Source organism: Peromyscus maniculatus, chromosome X, assembly GCF_049852395.1.
Source record: "Peromyscus maniculatus bairdii isolate BWxNUB_F1_BW_parent chromosome X, HU_Pman_BW_mat_3.1, whole genome shotgun sequence".
Taxonomy (NCBI): Eukaryota; Metazoa; Chordata; class Mammalia; order Rodentia; family Cricetidae; genus Peromyscus; species Peromyscus maniculatus.
In genome coordinates, this window is record NC_134875.1 from 111350557 (window position 1) to 111373482 (window position 22926).

General features: G+C 39.8%; 3 pseudogenes; 1 reads left to right on the forward strand and 2 right to left on the reverse strand.

The window, feature by feature from the left end:
• Nucleotides 1–1406: 1406 nt before the first annotated feature.
• LOC107400737 (small ribosomal subunit protein eS6 pseudogene) lies at nt 1407–2140 on the reverse strand (annotated as a pseudogene).
• Nucleotides 2141–8261: 6121 nt separating this feature from the next.
• LOC121825619 (cyclin-dependent kinase 4-like) lies at nt 8262–9680 on the reverse strand (annotated as a pseudogene).
• Nucleotides 9681–9925: 245 nt separating this feature from the next.
• LOC102915832 (heat shock protein HSP 90-beta pseudogene) lies at nt 9926–14595 on the forward strand (annotated as a pseudogene).
• Nucleotides 14596–22926: the final 8331 nt, after the last annotated feature.

A 22926-nucleotide genomic window follows, 5' to 3' on the forward strand; every position in this document is an offset into this window, starting at 1 on the left:
GGGTGGGGGGCTTTAACAGCTGGTCATCTTCTGCTTCTTGTTTCCCATAGGTCAAAGTTCACCCCATGTGAACTTAACTCATATGCATTTACCTGATTCCTGAATCACTGAGAAAACAAGATCCACAGCCTGGGGTAAGGGTGGGAAAAGGGAAGAGGAACTAAGAGTCTGGGCCTCAGTCTTAAGGAGAAGGATCACTGGGGCCAAACAGAGATGAGCGCTGAAGCAACACCAATGGCAGAGGGGCACTGAGACAAAGAGTTTTGGAAATGTTGTTTGTTTTTGCTCTTTTGCTCTTTGCTCTTTGGCTCTTTTGGGGGGCTGCCACCCAGCTCCCAAATAAATCACACAGAGAGGCTTATTCTCACTTATAAATGCCCAGCCTTAGCTTGACTTGTTTCTTGCCAGCTTTTCTTAACTTTAAACTACCTCATCTACCTTTTGCCTCTGGGCTTTTTTCTTTTCTTCTGTAATCTTACTTTCACTCTTACTCCATTTATGGCTGTGTGGCTGGGTGGCTGGACCCTGAAGTCTTCCTCTCCTTCTTCTCTTGCTCTTTCTTTTCTTCCCAGAGTTCTCCTTTTTTTTCTTATCTCCACCTGCCAGTCCCACCTATCCTTTCTCCTGCCTCACTATTGGCCGTTCAGCTCTTTATTAGACCATCAGGTGTTTTAGACAGGCACAGTAACACAGCCTCACAGAGTTAAACAAATGCAACATAAAATAATGCAATACATCTTTGCATGATTAAAGCAGATGTTCCAGAGTATAAACAAATGTAACACACCTTAAAATAATATTCTTCAACAAGGAGGAAGAGAAAATCATCTGTATACACCATTGACTAAAACCCAGAATGGAGAGTAAACTATCATTCATTCCACTCCTAAGACCATAGCATTTCTGCCATGATTTCTTGAAGACTTGTACTGTATTCTATTGATAAAAAACATCTGGAGCAGACACTTGTAGTTGCCTGCTCCAAAACCACCTGCCTTTCTTTGTCATAAAACTGATTCTCAGATAAACACACAGCCACTCATAAGACTACATTTTCCAGCATAGACACTATTCTATATGTTTAATATATGTTTTAACCAATGAGCTATAAATATAGCTGTATGGAAGTCTATAGAACACCTTCTTAAAAGATAAAATAGCCTCTTTCCCCTTGTCCATTTTTATTTCATTCCATGAATCTAGAAGTGGTGATTGGAACTCTAGCCACCATTTTGGACCTTAAAGACAAAGGATGATGGAGTAAGAAACACAAAAGAATATGGAACTCCAATAATTTAAAAAGTTTTTATACCAGTCTTTTTCTGCCTACTCTTAGATTTTACTTACATAGAGAAAAAAATCTTTTTTTCAATGTTGAATCATTTATTTGTTACTCTTAAAGGCTTTTATTTTTTATTGGACACAGACTTATAAGTAGAAGCTCTCAGCAAGGATGGCTTACATATCTTGGCAATCAGTCCCTGGCATTTTTCTTTGGCTTCCTTCATTCTCTTGGCTAAAAGTTTAGCATTTTCTACAGTTTTCTCCTTGTTTTTCTTAGTGCATTGTTTCTTCTGAGCAATACATAGGCATTTGTGTTGCAGGACATGTGGAGTAACAAGATGCTGAATCTTGGGTGGGCTTCTCACCTCTTTGTTCAAGGGCTTTCTGACAACATATTGGTGGACATCATCTCCTTTAGAGAAATTGAAAAGCTTTCAGATTCTGCTAGCTCTTTTGAGTTCCAACCACTGAAGCACAACATTGTCTGTCAGTTTAGGAATATCCCTCTCTCCTCTTTTACAATAATCAAGTTGAGAACACTCAGATTGGCATTCATAATGCATCCATAAACAGACATGTGTTTCTTCTCTTCAGTTCTCCTTGATCTCTAACAAGAATGCACCTTACTTAAGAGAAGATGCACTCTGCCCTGGGTCAAGACACCTTGATTCACAGAAAACCATTTGTTATTCCTACCACAGATTTAGAACACATAACCCTTCCACTCTTCACCCAGAGCATCAGCAGTTACTTCTGTGACCATGCACTCCTCACAGAAAGTTCAAAGCTTGCCTTCATTGTCCACTTCAATGAGTTTCTGACAGATGGTGGCTAGGAAAGAGATATTCAGTTTCATCTTGGTATGGCTACCTAGTGGGCACCATAAAAAGAGTCATCTTCCCTATTTTTATACTTCCATATTTTTATACTTCCCTTATGTGGTGGTTTGGAAGAAAATGTCCCCAGTAGAGTAGGAAGTGGCACTATTAGGAGGTGTGGCTTTGTTGGAGTAGGTATGGTATCATTGGAGGAAGTATGTCTCTGTGGGGGTGGGCTTTGAGGTCTCCTACACTCAAGCTATGCCCAGGGTAGCACACAGTTGCTTCTGCTGCCTGTGGATCAAGATGTAGAACTCTCAGCTCCTTCTCCAGCACAATGTCTGCCTGCATACCACCAAGAAGATAATGAACAAAACCTTTGAAACTGTAAGTCAGCCCCAATTAAATGTTTCCTTTATAAAAGTTGCCGTGGTCATTGTGTCTCTTCACAGCAATAGAAACCCTAAGTAAGACACCTTATTTTGATCTTATAACACATACAGCTGAACCTGATCACTCTAAGAACAACATCTTTTAGCATCTTACTTGGGATCAAAATCAAATTTGTTGGTGATTTCTCTTTCTTCCAATTTTTAAATGTGGCAGCCACACTTATGTGTCTCAAAGCCTCCAGGACAGCCCTAGTTTTTATCATTTATGCTTATTCCAATTAGTTTTGCTCCTATGTATTATTTAGGGCTGGCCACTTGGGAGTGGATAACCTATCAGAGGGCTCATCCCTGGAGAAGACTGATTCTTCCTCTCTTAGTAGTCATTAATTACTTGTAATTCTTTATCTTTTTGTAGCAAATGGAGACCACCACAGAAATACATAACTGGTCCAAATGCATAAAATGCTGTGTATGGAGTATCTATCCCCAGTTGATATATCTACAACACAATCCCTACACCTATGGCTCAAGGAAGATCACAGAAGAGAAAGTAGAAAGATTGTAAGGCCAAAGGACCAGGACATCTGCTACAAGATAGTGTTTCCTATGTATGACATGGAGTTGTACCCATCAAATCTTAGCAATATGGTCACCTAAATAACACCCATGGAATGACAACATCGATTGACATCTCAACATGGATGGAGATTTAATGACAAAATTGTCATTGATCAGGCTTTATCACTGTCCTCTCCTACTCTCCCAGTCTCTGGTAGTGATTATTCTGTTCTAGAAGTCTATGTAATTATATTTTTCTTTTTAGACTTCACATACATATGTAATAACGTGGTATTTGTTTTCTTGTGCCTGTATTATATCATTAAAAATAATAATCTCAAATCTTACCAATATTGTCACAAATGACAGAATTTTTTTATCCTTTTAATGGCTGAATAATGTTCTATGCTGTGTATGTAATACACTTTCTATATCCAGTCATCAAATGATATGTGTTTAGTTTGTTTCTATTTCTTGCTATTGTGAATAGCACTGCATTAAACAGTTTTCACTATGAAATGATAAATGCTACTACCTATGACCCAGAGCAGCTTCTGAAAGCATGGCCAAAATGTATATTGTAACATTTCTGATGATTTTTGCTTTCTCCTTCCAATACCACCTGGTTTATATAAGGGCACATGTCCATATACCTCCCATGCTACACTCCACCATCCCAGCATGAGCAGTCAGAAATCATCTCAGTGATGACTTCAGGTCACATCTGTGGAGACTCAATCAATTTTGTAGTTCTATAGAAATGGAAAAGGGAAGAAGCGTTGCAGAAACTTCTAAGAGGACTATGTAAAGAAGTTCTGCCAGAACAATCCAGCTGGGTAACATCTTGCCTTTCTTTTCCATGTGGAAACTCTGCTCAAAGTGCACACGACCATACACACACAACACACACACACACACACACACACACACACACACACACACACACACACAGAGGCACATAAACTGCAGACAACAAATACACAAGCTCTAAGCAGAGTTTGCCCATTTCCCTAGCCAGGGTTAGTTTTGCAATTGGTGATAAGCCCCAGCAAAACAGGCTTCTTCTGGACTACATTGGAGTAACTCAGGGCAACCATACCAAATGGTCCAAATACTTGTCAGAAGGCAAACATGTGTGTTTGCTACTGAGCCAAGCAGAATCTTAGGAAATGAGGTTTAAATGAGGGGGAAAAATTGGAAGTTTTTCAATAGTAAAAATGTAACCATTTCTTTTATGGTTTGACTACAAATAATTCTTGAATACAGTTTGACAACAGTACTGTGTTAGAGATGCCAAGAAGCACTAACCTGGCCCTTTCTTTCACCCTAGAAGAGGCAAAGTCTTTCTCTCTTTGGTCCTGACATTTCTTCTAAAATTTCTCCACCCCTCAGGGATGCTTTCTGCCTTCTCTCTCCTCTCCATAGGACACTGAACAACTCCAACTCCAAGTCTGATCTCCACTGTGGTTCTGTCAGGTGGTGTGTGTATCACTGAACTGAACAGAAATGGCCCTCCTCTTGCTCTTGACCTTTCTAATGTAACCTGCCTACGGGAGCACCTGCTTGTCTCTACTGTCGCTTCCCCATTATCAGAAAACCAGAGTGGAGCTTCCTGGTCTGAAAAGAAAAAAAAAAGCTGCACGGTTTTGTGATTGTTGGTTGGTTGTAATGTGTGTTTGGGTGTTTGTTTGTTTGTTTATTTGTTTGTTTTTAATTGAGACAGTAGCTGTGTAGCTCAGCTTGGAACTTACTATGCAGGCTTAGTTGACCTCCAACTTGCAATTCTCCTACGTCAGCCACCCAAGTGGTAGAATTAGGTACAGTCCACCACACCTGGCTAAACCTTCACTTTTCTACTCACTTCCTTTTTATTTGAATAATTAGAGTGGAGAATAATAGACAGATTGATGTGGGCCTTAGTTTCACCAGGGCTGTCTTTCTTGCTTCTATTACTACCATGAGAAGAATAGGCCATGGCTAATCCTGTCATTCAAGAAGAATAAGAAATACATGAAACAAATCTGAACTTGGCCTACAATTAGAGCTGCTCACTGAGCCTAGCAAAGCCATTGTGTCCAGATTGCAAACATATGCATACTAAATGAACATTGTCACTAAGGTCTTGTGGTTGCTTGCACCAAATGGTAATGGATACAAAACTATTTATTACAAATAACTCAAAAGTACAACTCTAGATTCCATTTGCTTGGGTTCAATGGTAAACTCTCTGAATCAAAATCGGATGAGCTCAGACAAATTATTCACACTTTGTGCTTTTGTTTGCATATCCGTAAACTGAAGGTAACATGCTAAGAGGATTAGATTTTTCAAAACATTCAAAGTACATGAAGCAGTACCTAGCACACACTAAATGTCCAATAAATGTTTTCCAGCATTATTTTATCTAACAATAAAGCTGGTATTATATTTTTGCACAGAAATACAAGTTTAGATTCAATTTGCAAACCCAAACTTCTGGCAGAGATTTTGATTGATATTGTATTAAATCTGTAGATTAAGTCAGAGAAGACTGTTATCATAATATTTATATGTAATATTTGTATTTATATTCATAAGAATATTTCTCCATTTATTTAGATGTTTCATTTGATCTTTCAGCAATGTTTTCTACTTTAAGCATTAAAATCTTACAGCTATTTGGTCAGATTTTTTTCTCCTTTTTATTTATTCTTTGTGAATTTCATATCATGCATCTCCATCTCATTCATTTCCCCATCCCTTTATATCTAACCTTTGCCCTCGCAACCTCCCACCCAAAATAAAATAAAATTTAAGAGGAAAAAGAAAAAAGAGAGAAGGAAAAAAATCAGTCTCATCATAGACGCTGTAGTGTGACACAGTGAGTCACACAGTAAACCCTTTGTTCATATATCTTCACTTGCAGGTGTTCATTGCAGAGAGATATTGGTCTGGTTCAAGGCCGCTGGTTTCTGCTACACTGTCAATGCTGGGCCCTCACTGGGACTCCTCTTGGTTATCCTGCTGTTGCCCTGTGTTTTGGAGATCCTGCAACTTTGGGTCTGTAGGGCCAATTCCTTCACATGCTTCACCCTATCACAGATGGGGTGGATGTTGGGATGGGCCAACTCATAACCCTGGTTCTGGGCCTGGGTAGCCCACCAGCTCACCCGTGTCCTCACCACCATGGTAAGCTCTCCTGCATTGTCCTGGAGAGTTCACCCCTTGCAGCAATGAGCAATGGGGGGGGGGCAGTTATCCTGCTTTCATGTCCTTACGGTTGGCTCTCCCACACCTACACCTGCAGGATCAGTTCTACTGTGTTGCCCAGGCATGGTGTAGGGGCCACTCTCCACTGCAGCTGATGAGGGGCAGGGCCAGTTCTCCTGCTCTTATACCTCAGGAACAGCTCTCCCACCTAGCTCAGCTGTTGATTGGGGGGGCATCTCTCACCCACCCATGCTGTCACATGACAGATGAGTAATGGGGACAGCTCTCCCATGTTAACAACTTCAGGGATGCCTCACCCACACCTCCGCCAACAGGATAAAAAGAAATAAAAGAGCAAGAATATAAGATTCAGAAAGAGGAACTGTTATTTAAAATTTAAAATAGTCTCTGCAACTGATACCTACTGGCAAAGGGGAAATCAGTTTTTTCCCTGATATACCCTGGAGAATAACAGGGTATATCAATCACACCACAGGGAGGGTCCATGCCCAGGAGTAGTTGGTCAGAACAAAATGAACAACATACTATTTTGTGGCTTTTTTCAATTCATTTTGTTTTGTTCTGACTTTTGTTTGTTGGTTGCCTTCTTTTGCATGGTTGTTTTGGTTTTCATTGTTGTGTTTTTGTGGGATATTTTTCTGTTTCTTGTTTTTTGGGGTTTTGTTTCTAGTTTGTCTCAAAAGAGATAGAAGTAACATAAAGTTGTATGGGCAGGGAGGTGGGGGAGACTTGTGAGGAGTTGGGGAGGGGAAAAACATGATTGAAATATGTTTTGTGAAAAAAAGATTTTAATAAAAAATAAAAATTAAGTTGATTTTTAAAAGGAAGGAGTATGTTGTACTTTAACAAAACTAAAAGTACGGGGTCAGGGAGAGACATAGATGAATTCTTGAGTAACTCAAATGAAGCATCTTGTCTTAGTTAATATTCAGAGGTTTAGTCCATTTCAGCATGCTGTATACTATGGAGGGATGCAGGCAGACATGGTGCTGGAGAAGAAGCTGAGTCCTACATCCAGATCCACAGGTGGTAGGAATAGAGAGAGCTACTGGGCCTGGCTTGGGCTTCTAAAACCCCAAAGTCAACCCCCACTGACACACTTCCTCCGATAAGGCCACACCCACTCCAACAAAGCCACAGGTTCTAATCCTTTCAAATAGTGCCATGCACTATGAGCCTATAGGGGACATTTTCTTTCAAACCACGACACATCCCTACAAAAAGATCAAGGGAATCTGTCTTTCTCCTTATCTGTCTAGAGAAATAGAAGAATGAAAGACTTACCATTGCCTTGAGGTCATTGTCTAGAGCATCAGTTTTCAACCTGTGGGCTGTGACCCCTTTGAGGGTCAAAGGACCCTTTCACAGAGGTCACCTTATACCATCAGAAAACATAGATATTTACATTACTATTCATAGCAGCAGCAAAATTATAGTTATGAGGTAGCAATGAAAATAATTTTGTGGTTGGGAGTTATCACAATATGAGGAACTATATATTAAGGTGTTGCAGCATTAGGAAGGTTGAGAATCACTGGTCAAAAGGGAAAAAAATTATTTGCCATTAATTTTCCCAATAAAAGCGCCAAAAATGATCCTATGGTTTTTGAGATGCCCCTGAGATTTCTGTCCATAAATCAAAACTTTGAACTGTTCTGAGGCTAAAAAAATAAATAAATAAAAATAAAATAAAATAAAATAAAAGCTGACTATCTTCCACCGAATTTTCTGTAAATAGTTGAAGGAATTCCCATAGTTTGGGAGGAAGATAGAAATTGTCTTCTCAGTGGGGTTCTCTCCTTTCAAGTGTCCCTAAGGGGGAAAGTAGCCATTTCACTCTGGACCTCCTTCTTCCTTATGTCCACCAGAGTGCTGTAGGCCTGAGAGATGGCTCAGTGGATGTCTTAGAAACTGTTCTATTGCTGTGAAGAGGCACCATGACCAAGCCAACTCTTATAAAGAAAAGTATTTAATTGGGGCTTGCTTAAAGTTTGAGAGGTTAGTACATTTTCATCATGGTGGGGCGCATGGCAGCAGACAGGCATAGTGCTGAAGAAATAGATAAGAACTTCATTCTGGCCAATAGAAAAAGAAAGAAATGGGCTTAGCATGAACTTTTGAAACCTCAAAGCCCACCCCCAGTGACACACTTCCTCCAACAAGGCCACACCTACTTCAACAAGGATACACTTCCTAATCCTTCTAATCCTTTTAAACAGTTCCACTCCATGGTGACCAGGTATTCAAATATATGAGCGTTTAGGAGCCATTCTTATTCAAACCACCACAGTGGGTAAAGGCACATGCTGCAAAGCCTGATAACCTGAGTTTCATCATTGGAACCTTCACTTGCATAGCATGGCACAACCTCCCCCCACAACATACATACATACATACATACATACATACATACATACATACATACACATATCCCTTAGTAAAAAGAATATCGCAGGAAAGGGCTTGAAAGGCAGAGATGCACTTCTGTAGATTAAAAGTCAGCACTTGCAAGCATATGTGGTGGTGGACACCTTTAATCCCAGCACTTGGCAGGCAGATCTCTGAGTTCAAGGCCAACTTAGTCTACAGAGCAAGTCCCAGGACAGTCATGGCTACAAAGAAAGCCTGTCTTAAAAAAAAGGAAGGAAGGAAGGAAAAGTCATCATTTGCAGCACAGCTGGCTGTGCTTCAGACCCCTCTATCTCCAACACCACTGACTGCACTGGCCCAGGCCCTAGGCAGTTACCTCCTGGGGGTGCTCCTATAAGATCAAAGATTTGGGCTGGGCATGTTGGTGCATGCTTTTAATCCCAGAACTCAAGTTCAAGGCCAGCCTCATCTATATAATATGTTCCAGGACATCCATTGCTATAGAGAGAGATTCTGTGTCAAAAGAAAAAAAAAGATTTTGCAGAGCCAGTTAGCTTCAAATTTTCCACAGAACAGAGGGTCTTAAGGAAACATCTCTGCAAAGATACAACTAACACACCACTTATCCACAGATAGTATATATGTAGACTGCATAACTTCAGGAGTGTGGTATTCGAATGTAACAACCACAGATATAAGAGTTCTCTCTCTGGTAGATATAGAATCCAGCTAGGCCAAATTCAGCCAACTTGCATGTCCCACCACTTGTCACAAGACTGTTCTCTGACCTCAGATCTTGGTGAATAATACAATTTGCACAAATGCAATCTAGGCCTCATAGAAACTGTCACATGAGAATCTTTAAGGCCTTAGCTGGAAAACCTGTGTGGGGATGTCTTGTCTACATATGTCCTTAGGTCTTGGTCTATATGCTCAGGATCACCATAGTCTCTTGGTCAGATCAGGAATGGCATAGACATCTACCACAAAGACAACAGAGACATGCTCAAATGTTCCCAGCCTCCTCAGTAAGACCTCAAAACCTCATGTTGATGGCAAGACCTACTCAACCTCCTCTTTCACTGGGGACTCTTAAGGACCATAAAGTGGCCACTCTGTAGATCATGGACCTATATGATATCCCTTAAGCACTGGTGCCAGTTTTAACCACTGACTTGTATTGAGAGGTAACATTCATCAGATGAAAGGGATAACCTGAGCCAAGAGGGGCATAGCTATTTATTGAAGCCTAGGAACTGGTTCCTGTGGTGCCATATTCCAAGGGGCAGTCCCATGCAGCTGGATGTCATAGGCAAGACCACAGACACAGGCTGCAGACTCCCTCCTGTCCTTGGTCAGATTTATGTCTAAGCATTTCATAGGTTTTTTATTTTTTTTTTTTTTTTTGGTTTTTCGAGACAGGGTTTCTCTGCGTAGCTTTGCGCCTTTCCTGGAGCTCACTTGGTAGCCCAGGCTGGCCTCGAACTCACAGAGATCCACCTGGCTCTGCCTCCCGAGTGCTGGGATTAAAGGCGTGCGCCACCACCGCCCGGCTTAAAATTAGGTTTGGTGTTTTTTTTTTTTTTTTCCGAGACAGGGTTTCTCTGCGTAGCTTTGCGCCTTTCCCGGAACTCACTTGGTAGCCCAGGCTGGCCTCGAACTCACAGAGATCCGCCTGCCTCTGCCTCCCGAGTGCTGGGATTAAAGGCGTGCGCCACCACCGCCCGGCTGCATTTCATAGGTTTTTAATGATGTTATTTATACATGGTATTATTTCAGTTTACATTTGTTAATCACTACAATGTTCTATTTTGACCTTGTACTGTGAAATTGTTGTAATCTAACTTAATTGTTTTAGTAGCTTTTTGATAGGGTTTTTTTTTTTTGTATTTTCTACATAGATGATCATTTCATTTGTTCTTAAAGACAATTTTATTTCCTCCTTTTTCCATTTTGTCTTCTTATTTCTTTTCCTTGCTTTTACCACTAGCTAGAACCTCTAATACAATGTCAAAATAGAAATGATCAGAACAAATATGTTTTAATTTTTTTATTGTTTGACAGTTTCATACATATTTAAAATGAATTTTAGTCCTTTTACCCCTAATCTCCTCTCCTACCACCCCCATACACACACATAATATCCAGCTGGAACACTTCTCAAGTAGTCTTCCTCCTATTTTACTTTTTTCTTTTTGCATATGAACCATCAAATTTAATTACTTTCTTGCCCAAGCATGGGTTGGAGTTTACTGGAAGACTGAAAAAACAAATGACACACTGTCCTACTCTTTTGAGGGTTGGAGATAATGTGAATTTTTTACCACTGTCCAACTTGGATGAACCAAGTATTTACCCTGACAGCCTTGGTGATAACATTCAAGTCAGAGACTGTCCAAGCCCACCCTGGTCTGGACTAATGAAGTGCTTCTCCCTCAAGATGCCTGAGATGTGGACCACCAGAAGAAGGTAGAGACTTTTGCCTTTCAGGCAGAACTTGGTCAACCTAAGCCCCTCATCATGACTACTTTTTATTCTAACAAGGGAATGTTCCTTCAGAAATTGATCTCTAATGCTTCAGATGTCTTGGACAAGAGTTGCTATGATAGCCTGACAGATCTATCCAAGTTGGACAGGGGTAAAAAGCTGAAAACTGACAGCATCCACAACTCTCAGAAATGCATCCTGACTTTGGTGGAGACAAGCTTTGGAGTGACCAAGCCTGACCTCATAGATAATTTGGAAACCATTGCTCAGTCTGGCACAAAACTTTCATGGAGGCTCTCCAGGCTGGTGTAGACATCCCTAGGATTCAGCAGTTTCATGTTTGTTTTAGTTAGGTTTTCTATTGCTGTGATAAAACATCATGACCAAAATTAGCTTGGAGAGTAAATAGTTTATTTTATCTTACAGCTTGTAGTCCATCATTCAAAAAACTTATATCAGGAACTCAAGGTAGGAACCTAGAGGTAAGGACTGAGGCAGAGGCCATGGAGTAATGCTGCTAACTGGCTTGCTCCTCATGACTTCCTCAGCCTGCTTTCTTATACATACCAGGACTGCCTGCCCAGGATAGCACCACCTGTAATGGGCTGGACCCTCCCATGTCAATCACTAATTTTAAAAATGCCCCCCACAGGAGTGAAGTATGGTGGTGCACACCTTTAACTCCAGCACTCAGGAGGCAGAGGCAGGTGGATCTCTATGAGTTTGAGGCCACTCTGGTTTACATAATGAGTTCCAGGATAGTAAGAGCTATACAGAGGAAACCCTGTCTCAAAAAAAATTTGCCTGAAAGTAGTGGTGAATGCCTTTAATCCCAGCACTTGAGAGGCAGAAGCAGGTGGGATCTATGTGAGTTCAAGGCCAGCCTGGTCTACATAGTGAGTTCCAGGACAGCCAGGACTACTTAGAAAGACTCTATCTAAAAAAAGAAAGAAAGAAAGAGAGAAAGAAAGAAAGAAAGAAAGAAAGAAAGAAAGAAAGAAAGAAAGAAAGAAAGAAAGGAAGGAAGGAAGGAAGGAAGGAAGGAAGGAAGGAAGGAAGGAAGGAAGGAAGGAAGAAAGGAAGAAAGAAAGGAAGAAAGAAAGGAAGGAAGAAAGAAAGAAAGAAAGAAAGAAAGAAAGAAAGAAAGAAAGAAAGAAAGAAAGAAAGAAAGAAAGAAAGAAAGAAAGAAAGAAAAAGAAAGAGAAAGAATCCACGGGCATGCCTCCAGGCCATTTTTGTTTCTGTTTGTGTTTGTTTGTTTGTTGTTTGTGAAATGGTTTCTTTGTGTAGCCTTGGCTGTTCTAGAACTCACTCTGTAGACCAGGCTGGCCTCCAACTCACAGAGATCTGCCTGCCTCTGCCTCCCGAGTGCTGGGATCAAAGGCATGCATCACTACCACCCGGCTGCTTCCAGGCTAGTCTTATAGAGTGATTTTTTTCAGTTGTGGTTTCTTCTTTTCAGATAAACCAAGCTTGTTTCAAGTTGACAAAAAAGACAGTATTGGATTCCATTCTGCCTCTCTGGTGGCAGAGAAAGTTGTGATCACAAAACACAATGATGATGAACACTATGCCTGTGAGTCTTCTGCTGATGGATCCTTCACTGTACAGGCATATCACAGTGAGCCTATTGGCCAGGATATAAAGGGGATCCTTCACCCCAAAGACCAGACAGAATGGCAAAGAAGCACTCACAGTTCATGGGCTATCCTATCACTCTTCATTTGGATAAGGAAGGACAGAAGCAGATGAGTGATAATGAGGCAAAGGAAGAGAAAGAAAAGGACAATAAGAATGATAAAGAGAAGCCTAAGATTGAAGATATATGAGCAGATAAGGAGGATGATACCAGCAAAAATTTAAAAATAAATAAATAGATCAAGAAAATTAAGGTGAAATACACTAGTCAGAAATAATTGAGCCAGACCAAGAGCATGTGGACCAGAACCCCTGATGGTATCACTAAAAAGGAATATAGTAAATTATATAAGACTTTCACCAGTGATTGGGAAGACCAGTTGTCAGTTAAACACTACTTTGTAGAAGGTCAATTGGAATTCAGGGCACTGTTCATCATCTCTTGGTAAGTTCCTGTTGTCCTCTTTGAGAATATCAAGAAGAACATCAAGCTCTGTGTCCATCATATGTTCATGATGGACAGCTATGATGAGTTAATACCAAACTCTCTCAACTTTGTGATATGGTTGGCTCCAAGGATGAACATTCCCCCAAGAAGTGCTCCAGCAGAGCAAAACCTTGAAAGCAATCCACAAAAACATTGTGAAGAAAGGCTTTGAGCTCATCCCTAAGCTGGCAGAAGACAAAGAGAACTACAAGAAATTCTATATTCTCTAAGAACATAAAGCTTGGAATCCATGAAGATTCTACTAGCTGACAATGATGCCTCTCTGAGCTACTGGGCTACCACACCTCTCAGTCTGGATATGAGATGACTTTCATATCAAAGTATGTATCTTCCATGAAGAAGACACAGAAATCTGTTTACTACACCACTACTGAAAGCAAAGACTGGGTAGCTAACTCTACCTTCATGGATCGTATGAAGAAGTGGGGCATTGAGGTGGTATATATAAAACTAAGCCTATTTACAGGTACTGCATTCAACAGTCAAGGAGTTCTATGGGGAAAAGCCTAGTATCTTTGATCAAGGAGGGCATGGAGCTACCAGAGGATGAGAAGGAGCAGAAAATGAAGTAGAACAAGGGAAATTTTGAGAATCTTTGAAAGCTCATGAAGATCTTGGATAAGAAAACTGAAAAGGTAACAATTTCCCATAAGCTTGTCTCTTCACTGTGCTGCATTATGAAAAGCACTTATGGATGGATGGATAGACAGCCATCATGAAGGCCCGAGCACTCCAAGACTACCCTACAATTGGACATAATGAACAAAAAGCACATAAAGATCCATCCTGGCCATCCCCTTATGGAAAGCCCTCAGCAAAAGACTGAGACAGACAAAATGGCAAGGCTGAACGAACCTAGCAGTGCTACTGTTTACTACTATTGAAAACCACTTTACTCTCCCCTGCCTTCTCCTTGGAGGATCCTGAGACCCACTCCAACTACATCTACTGCATGATCATACTAGGCCTGAGCCCTGATGAAAATGAAGTGACAGTAGAGCTGAGCACAGCTGAGCCCACTTTTGCATGATGAAGATACTATCATTTCACATGGAAGAAGTAAGAGTTCCCACTGGGAAACCTGTGCCCCTTGTCTATATTTCCCTTTGGCTCCCCGGCAGATTTGACTAAGCCTGACCCACCTGGCTGTCTGCTGATGCCTACAGGCTATCTTCTTCTCTCCTATCCTTAGTGTCTTAAGGCAGAAAAGTCTCCCCTCCTTCACCAAATAGCAGGGCTGGGTGTTGTGCATTAGGTTTTGTTCATTTGTTTATTTTGTCCTGAAATGAAAAGTATGCAAAATAAAGAGGCTGTAGTTTTTAAAAAATAATGCCCCCCAATCTCCCAACAACCATTAACTACCAATAGTCTCTCCAGACAGGATGGGGCCTCATTGGTCTCTCCCTGATCCATGATGAAATGCTGAGAAGCTTAATCTGGTACAAGTGTTATTTGGATAACCACAGCTACAGTAAATTCATGAGTGCATCAGCTATGTTATTTCCAGAAGATGTCTTTTTGTTACATATCTCCCTGTTCTCTGGCTCTTACATTCTTTCTATTTCCTCTTCCATGATGTTCTGTGAGCCTTGGAAGGGAAGATGGAGCTGTCCCATTTAAGGCCAAGCATGCTACCATCACTTATTCTTCATACTTTGGCCAGTTACAGGTTTTGACATTAATGAGCACTCATTGTTCTTGATCCAAATGGACAAGTTTAGCCTTTCATCAGATCAGGTATAGACTATTCAATTGTGTGTGTGTGTGTGGGGGGGTTGGTAGGTGTGTGGATATGGGTACACATATGTGTACATGCATGTGGAAGCCAGAGACAACCTTGGGTGCTGTTTTTCAGGTACCACCCACCATTTTTTTTTTAAAATATGGTCTCACTGGCCTGGAACTCATGAACTAGGCTATGCTGGCTGACCAGAAAACCCAAGAAATCTGCGTATTTCTATCTCCTCAGCACTGGAATTACAAATTCTACACCATGCCCGGCTTTTTATGTGGATGCTGAAGATGGAATTCGGGTCCTTGTGCCTGCCAGGCAAGCACTTTACCAACTGAGCTTGACCTCTAACCTTATTTTTTTTTCACTTCCTGGATAACATCTTTTGATGTACAAAAGTTTTTCAATTTTGTTTTGTTTTGTTTTGTTTTGTTTTTTCAGGCCAAGGATGGCTCAGCAGGTAAAGGGGCCTGCCTCCAAGACAGAATCTGAATTTGATTCCCAGGACCCACATGGTGGAAGGAGAGAACTATTCCTCAGGTGTTGTCCTGTGTCCTCCAGACATGTGCCATGGCATGTGCATACCTTTACTCACACACACACACACACACACACACACACAAATAAATATTTTTTAAAGTTTTCAATTTCCACAAAATCTAATGTATTGATGTCATTCTTCAGTTACTTGTGTTTTTGATAGCATCTAAGAAACTCGTTCTCAACTCAAGGTCATGTGTGTGTTCACCTGTGTTTCTTTGTAAGAGTTTACAGTTTTAGCTCTTCGATTTGCATCTTCAATTCCTTTGGAGTTACCTGTTGTCTATGTTGGGATGTATTGAAGCTAAATTCATAGTTTTGCGCCAGGAGATCTAGTTTTCCCGGCACAAACAATCTTAGCACCTTGCTGAATAACAGCTAACCAGAGATGGATAGGTAAGGCACATTTTAATTGATAAAAACTTACCTTTAGCGGATGTGGTACAAATTCTATACCTAGAGGATACTTCAAGTTATCTTTTGTTGAAATATATAGATATACAAGCGCAAATAGTTCTCAAGTAGTGACTTTTTGCTTCTACTAGGAGTATCTTTCTTTAGCAAACACTTAAATGTGACATTTTTAAAATAGGTTGTCTCTACATTTGATCCTTCCTAATGGTTTGGATAAATTTAATGCTGTAAAATTGTAAATCCTCTCAAAAATCATTCTATTTTGGTACAAACTATAAATTTATCCAATTACAAATAGGAACTTCATCAAAAGATGCTTCAAAGTCAAGATATTCCAACATTCAATTATAGAATTGCAAAATTAAATCTTAGAAATCATTTGAACTCTCATCATTTAATTTCAGTTCCCCTGAAATAAACTCAATGCCTTCCTGTTTATAGGCTTTGTTTGCAATTATTCCACTTTTCTAAAATTTTCAAATGAACTATCAATGAATACTATGATTAAAAATGTCCAGATGCTTTGGAGAAATAAAAAAAAAATTGAAGTCGGAAGACTTAAAAAATTTGGCTAGTTTTATGTCAACTTGACACAAACTAGAGTCATCAGAGAAGAAGGAACTTCAATTGAGAAAATGCCTCCATAAGATCCAGCTGTAGCCAGGTGGTGGTGACACATGCCTTTAATCCCAGCACTTGAGAGGCAGAGACAGGCAGATCTCTGTGAGTTCAAGGCCATCCTGGTCTACAGAGCAAGTTCCAGGCCAGCTAGGGCTGTTACACAGAGAAACCATGTCCCTCCCCCACCCCACCCCACCCCCAAAAAAAGATCCAGCTGCAGAGGCATTTTCTCAATTAATGATTGGTAGGGGAGGGCCCATCCCATTGTGGGTGATGCCATCCCTGAGCTGGTGGTCCTGGGTTCTATAAAAAAAAAGCAGGCTGAGAAAAACAGGATAAACAAGCCAGTAAGCAGCACCCCTCCATGGCCTCTGAACCAGTTCCTGCCTCCAGGATCCTGCACTGTTTGAGTTCCTGTCCTGACTCCTTTCTATGATGGACTATGATATGAAAGTATAAGCCCAATAAACCCTTTCTTCCCCAACTTGCTTTTGGGTCATGGTGTTTCATTGCAGCAATAGAAACCCTAACTAAGACAGCAGTGCCAAAGTAGGACACATAGAGTGATTAACAAAGTCGTTCTTTAAGGCTCAGCCATTTGATAATACATGCACTGATATGCTGTGTTGTTTTTATCATTTGAAACACTTTTGTATACAATGTATTTTGATCATGTTTTCTCCTCCTCCAACTCCTCCCAGATCTTCCCCTCCTCTCTATCCACCCAACTTTATTCTCTCTCTCTCTCTCTCTCTCTCTCTCTCTCTCTCTCTCTCTCTCTCTCTCTCTCTCTCTGTCTCTGTCTCTCTCTCTCTCAAAATTGCAAAAAGAAAATCAAACTAAACCAAAATAAATAAGATCTTTATCTAGCATTAGTTTTCAGTTTTGCTTTGTTTGTGGAAGTACATCTTACCACCTCATACAAGCTGGCCTGGAACTTGCAATCCTTCCTTCTGTCTCAGCTGGAAATCACACTGGAATGAACCACTATACCAGGTTTCAACATCAAATTGTCATACAATTTGCATTTAAGTTACTCTAACACTGTATAATTAAAGGCATTTGTAATTATTGACAACTACAACAGAAGTACTGGTTGGTATAATATTAAAGCTTGTCTTTTCACAGTTAACTATGAATTGTGTGTGTACCTTGACTAATACTAAATATAGCTCAGTTCCATAGACTTCTCAGTTTTACTCAGAATATTGTCCTGACTCGGATGTTTTGCTACACCAAAACTTAGATTTTAACTACTATTCTCTCCCTGATAAGTCATTTTATTTCCAAATACTAAAGTTTTAAAAATGGATTTACTATAGCATGGCAGATGTTACACCTTTAACAGAATGAAACTCTAAAGGCTTTATTTAGATCCATGAACCAGATAGAAATATCAAACTATATTTGAAATGAACTGATATTCAAAGCATCTGATAACACTAATAGAAAACTGCTGTCATGTAACTCTTCATGAACTTCCTCACCTTGTGATGAAGCCAACCAACAACAGCTATTGTTTCACTTTTTATACAAGGACAAGAAAACCCTGGAATAAACCAGTTAGAAGAGCAAAGTGGAAAGAAATGTTGTGTAAAATCATATGTAAATATCCTTAAGACATGGACAATGAGTACCCAGTCTGAGATTACTGTAAATCACAGACATACCTAAAGGGTAAAAGCATTTTAAAATCCATGGGCAGCTCTGCTACTCAGAATCCAGTGATGACAGACTGTGAACCAGCACCCTAAATGTTTACACTCAAGATTAATACCTTGGCTGGAAATGAAGCTCCATTGGTAGAGTGCTCGACCACCATGTTAAAACTCAACATCCATTCCTAGCATGACATAAATCAAGCATAGTGGCATGTGCCTTAATTTCAGGACATGGGTGGTAGAGGAAAGAAGATTAAGGACAGTGAGTTTGAGTCCAATCTTGAGTACATAAGACCCTGTCTCAAAAAAAAGATTAATATTTTTTGAACTTTTCCCTGCTGCCCTAGAAAGAAAAAGCAACCACACTCAAAACACTAATAGCAAAATCAGAAACAGAAGCAATTTTAGAGGACAGGAAATAAGCAATGGAGAGACTTATAAAAAATAACAAAAGGAAAGTTAACTTATGAGATACTGGCCTTCAGAGAGAGAGAGCATGCAATAGATCTGTACATAAGTAAATATCATTTCCCACTACTATTGGACACACCTCGTTTCTTCTTATCCAACTCCTGAGTTCTAGATGAACAAATGATTTCATATGCAGTTACAAAATTTAACATAATAAGGAATTCAAATTACTCTTAAATTCATGTATTTATGCATAGATATACTTATTTTTGTATGTTTATGCCTACAGATATATGCCGATTTCACTATAAAATAGGTGAATTAGAAACTAGGTAGTTGCTGGGCAGTGGTGGTGCACCCCTTTAATCCCAAAACTCGGGAGGCAAATGCAAGTGGATCTCTGTGAGTTCAAGGCCAGCCTGGTCTACAGAGTGAGTTCTAGGATAACCAGAGCTACACACTGAAACCCTGCCTTGAAAAACCAAAAAGGAAAAAAAGAAAAAGAGAAAAGAAAGAAACTAGGTAGGCATTGCACCCTAGTGTTGTGACTAGGTCTCCTTCTATAATAATTTGTTTTTTGTTTGTCTGATTTTCCTTCTTTCCTTCCTTCCTCCACCCCACCCCCATTTCTCTTTTGAGACAGGGTCTCATGTAGCACAGTCTGGTCTCATACTGAATATGAAGTTGAGGATGGCATTGAACTGTTAATCCTCCTGCCTCACCTTCCCTAGTCTCTTAAATGCTGGAATTATAGGCACCTAGATTATAAAATTCTTTAACACAATTTTCATTTCATTTTTACTATAAAATTTCATGATATTCATTAACTATAAATTTTACCTTTTGATTTCAATTGATACTTGTCTTCTAAAATATTTAAAAATATCATTTATGAAATCAAAAAATTTATAACTTAAAATTTAAATTTACTTTACATATGCGTATGAACATATATTCAAATTTTACACATTTTGAATATAAATGGATTTTACTGTTATAATCCTTTAGACCTTTAACGTGAATAAAAGGCAAATTACATGAAAAATCTTTGTAAAGTGGTCCTGGAGGTGGAAGGCCCAGCCTCACCTGTGCTGTACTAGGCAAGTGCTCCATTACTGAACTACAAGTCTTACTAAGTTACTGAGGACAATCGCAAACTACTGATCTTCTTGCCTTAGGCTCTTCTTTTTAATTTTTAATATTATTGAGAATTCCATACATGAGTACTATATTTATATCATTTCACCCATCTAGCTCTTTTTTTGTTTGTTTGTTTGTTTGTTTTTTGAGACAGGGTTTCTCTGTGTAGCTTTGCGCCTTTCCTGGATCTCACTCTGTAGCCCAGGCTGGCCTTGAACTCACAGAGATTTGCCTGGCTCTGCCTCCCAAGTGCTGGGATTAAAGGCATGCGCCACCACCGCCCAGCCCCTATCTACCTCTTAACCACTTGGTATTGTATAACCTACCAGGTTGCTTGTCCCTGGAGAAAACTGAATTATAAGATTATAAAATTCTTTAACAAAATTTCCATTTCATTTTGACTCTAAAATTTCATTAACTATAATTTATATTTTACTTTTAATTTCAGTTGATACAACAGCCATTGGTTACCTGTAGCTCTTCATCTAAGGGTAGGGTAGGGCTTACTGGTCTTCTGTATCTTAAAATCATTCTGGACCTTCTTCTGTTACTATTTTCTCCTGAGCCTTAGGTGTAGGGGTTGCATTGTAGGTGTATCGATTAGAGTTAAGCATCCCATGATCACTTGTTTTCTGCATTTTGACCAGTTGTGGATCTCTGTAATAGTCTTTATCTGTTCCATCTTTATCAAAGATGATGAGTGATGATTATATTTATCTGTGGGTATAAGGAGAGTATTTAGAATATAGTTAGTACTAGTTTGGGGAAATGGATCAATGACTTCTTCAACCACAAGTAGTTACTGACTAAGCCTTACATCTAATTAGACAGCTGTTGGTTACTCCCAAGATGGAAGTGCCACTATTGCACTCCTGGGGATATGTTGTCTGGGTGGTCATTGTTGTGGTAGTGTTCAGAGCAGGGTAGAACTATTGATTGCTTTTTCTCCTTTGGCAGCTTGCATAGTACCTTCTAATACCATGAGAGCTAGTTCTCAGGGAGGAAGCTATCAGGTCAGTTCCAGCTCACTTCCTTCAAGTTCTGTGTCTGAAGTGTATAGTGTCTTCAGCAATAAGGCCTTGCCCTCCCTCCCCATTTAAAAAACCCCAGTTTTTCCCATGTCCACCTACATAATATCTGTGTCCTACCATTTCCCTCTCTAGAATCCTCCTCCCTACATAGTCCCTGTCTATATATGTCTTGTGCACACATTGTATGCATCTAACCTATGATGTTCTACTTTCCCACTGGTATACCAAGAGATAGCCTACATAGCTTTGCATATGACTCTGGTTGTGACAAGAGCCACAAGAGAGGTAGCAAAGGCAATGGCAATAGCCTGTATTATTTGGGGAGTCTCTTGAACACTGCCCCCCCATCAACAACTCAAAAAGTAGTTTCATGCCTAATGCTGAGGTTTTTGTTAGATAGCCTGTGGCTCCTGGGAGAGTGCATCCCCAGTATGGCACGACTCTATTTAAATACATATGTAGTCTATATAAGTAAATATTAAATATGTTTCCCTATGGCTTTTTCAAACATCCTTAGTGTTATTTATCTCTCCTCCTTCCCTCTCCCTCTCTACTGCCCTTCCTCCCCAGTTAAAGGCCTGAAGTTTTTCCTTTTTCTCTCTCCATTGCACCTGTGTCCTACTACTGCCCTCTAGAATTCCTTCTCCCTCCCCACATAGTGATTTTCTAATTTTCTTGTTTCTGAAGTTACTCCAGGTTAATATATTCACATCTAAAGACCCAGAGCTAGAATCTACAGAAAAGAGAGAACATGCAAACAACTCTGGGTCTGGGTAACTTCATTCAGTATAATAGCTGCTAGATTCATCAATCTACCTGTAAATGTCACTATTTAATTCTTCTTTACAGCTTAAAAGAATTCCATTGTGTATATGTACCACTTTTCATTATCCATTCATCAGTTGAAGGGCATTTAGGTTTTTTCCATTTCCTAGTTATTGTGAATACATTAGCAATGAACTTGCCCTAGCCTCTTAAGCAGCTGGGATCACAGGCAGTACCAACACAGAACTCATAAAAATCTTGAATACAAAAATAAAAGTAATGCTTTTAATGAAATAAAGGAAAAAATTTGTCTGCCTTTTTCTTGATATAGAGATTTAATGCAAGGCCTCAATTCATTCTGAGCACATTGCTCTACCACTGAGCTACATACTCAACAACATGAATTTTATGGAATAAATACATAGTAATTCATGAGTCACATGTTAATTTACTTGCATTACATGTCTTGACTTTGCCAACCCATCCAGACACTCAGACATATTTAAGTTCAGTCATCTTTGAGTTTTTGCCAATTCCATATTAAAACCATAGCAACATACATTTTTGTCATAATGAAGGTATTTTTGTTCAGGTAGAAGCAAGGAGCACAGACATATTTTATTTAACAGCCTGCTATCTTGATTCATAACTTGTAAATATTTAAACCTAATGGAATATGGGCTTTCATTTGTCCTCTTGCCCCAGGCCCACAAATGTCAGGGGTGGCCAGAACACACCATCTGCAGATGTATATGGCAAATCACCATCTCCAAGCAAGCCTCGTACAGTAACGAGTGCTTTTAGAAATAGACAGCAATATTTTTCCAGCATCTTCATGTCTTCTGTTTTCCATGTGGCTACTGATACCTGCATTGCCTTGTGGCAGGTAATAAATGTCCATAAATGCTTTCTGCAAGTCAGACACCTGACATCAATGGTCTTTGGAGGTAAAAATCTGTTTAATTTTTTAGTGAATATTCCCTTGGGCTCATTGCTACCCAAAGAGTTTATTGCAGAAACAAAAATAATAAGCATTAGCTAACAATATAATAAATAATAGATGTAGGCTTATGCTGTACGATAAATGACAAAACCTTTGCAAGCTAAATCATTGAGATTCCCTTTCTAACTTCTCCAACAGTACAGCTCAGCTTTTATTTCCTGCACACACATCATATACATCTATCCTACGATGTCCCACATTCCCCACTGACACACCAAGAGGCAGCTTACATAGCTTTGCATATGGCTCTGACTGAGATAAAAGCCACAGTAACTGAGTAGTACACAAATATGCTCTTGAGGATACTATCTTCAAGTAGATCTTGCAGCCTTGCCTGAGATCA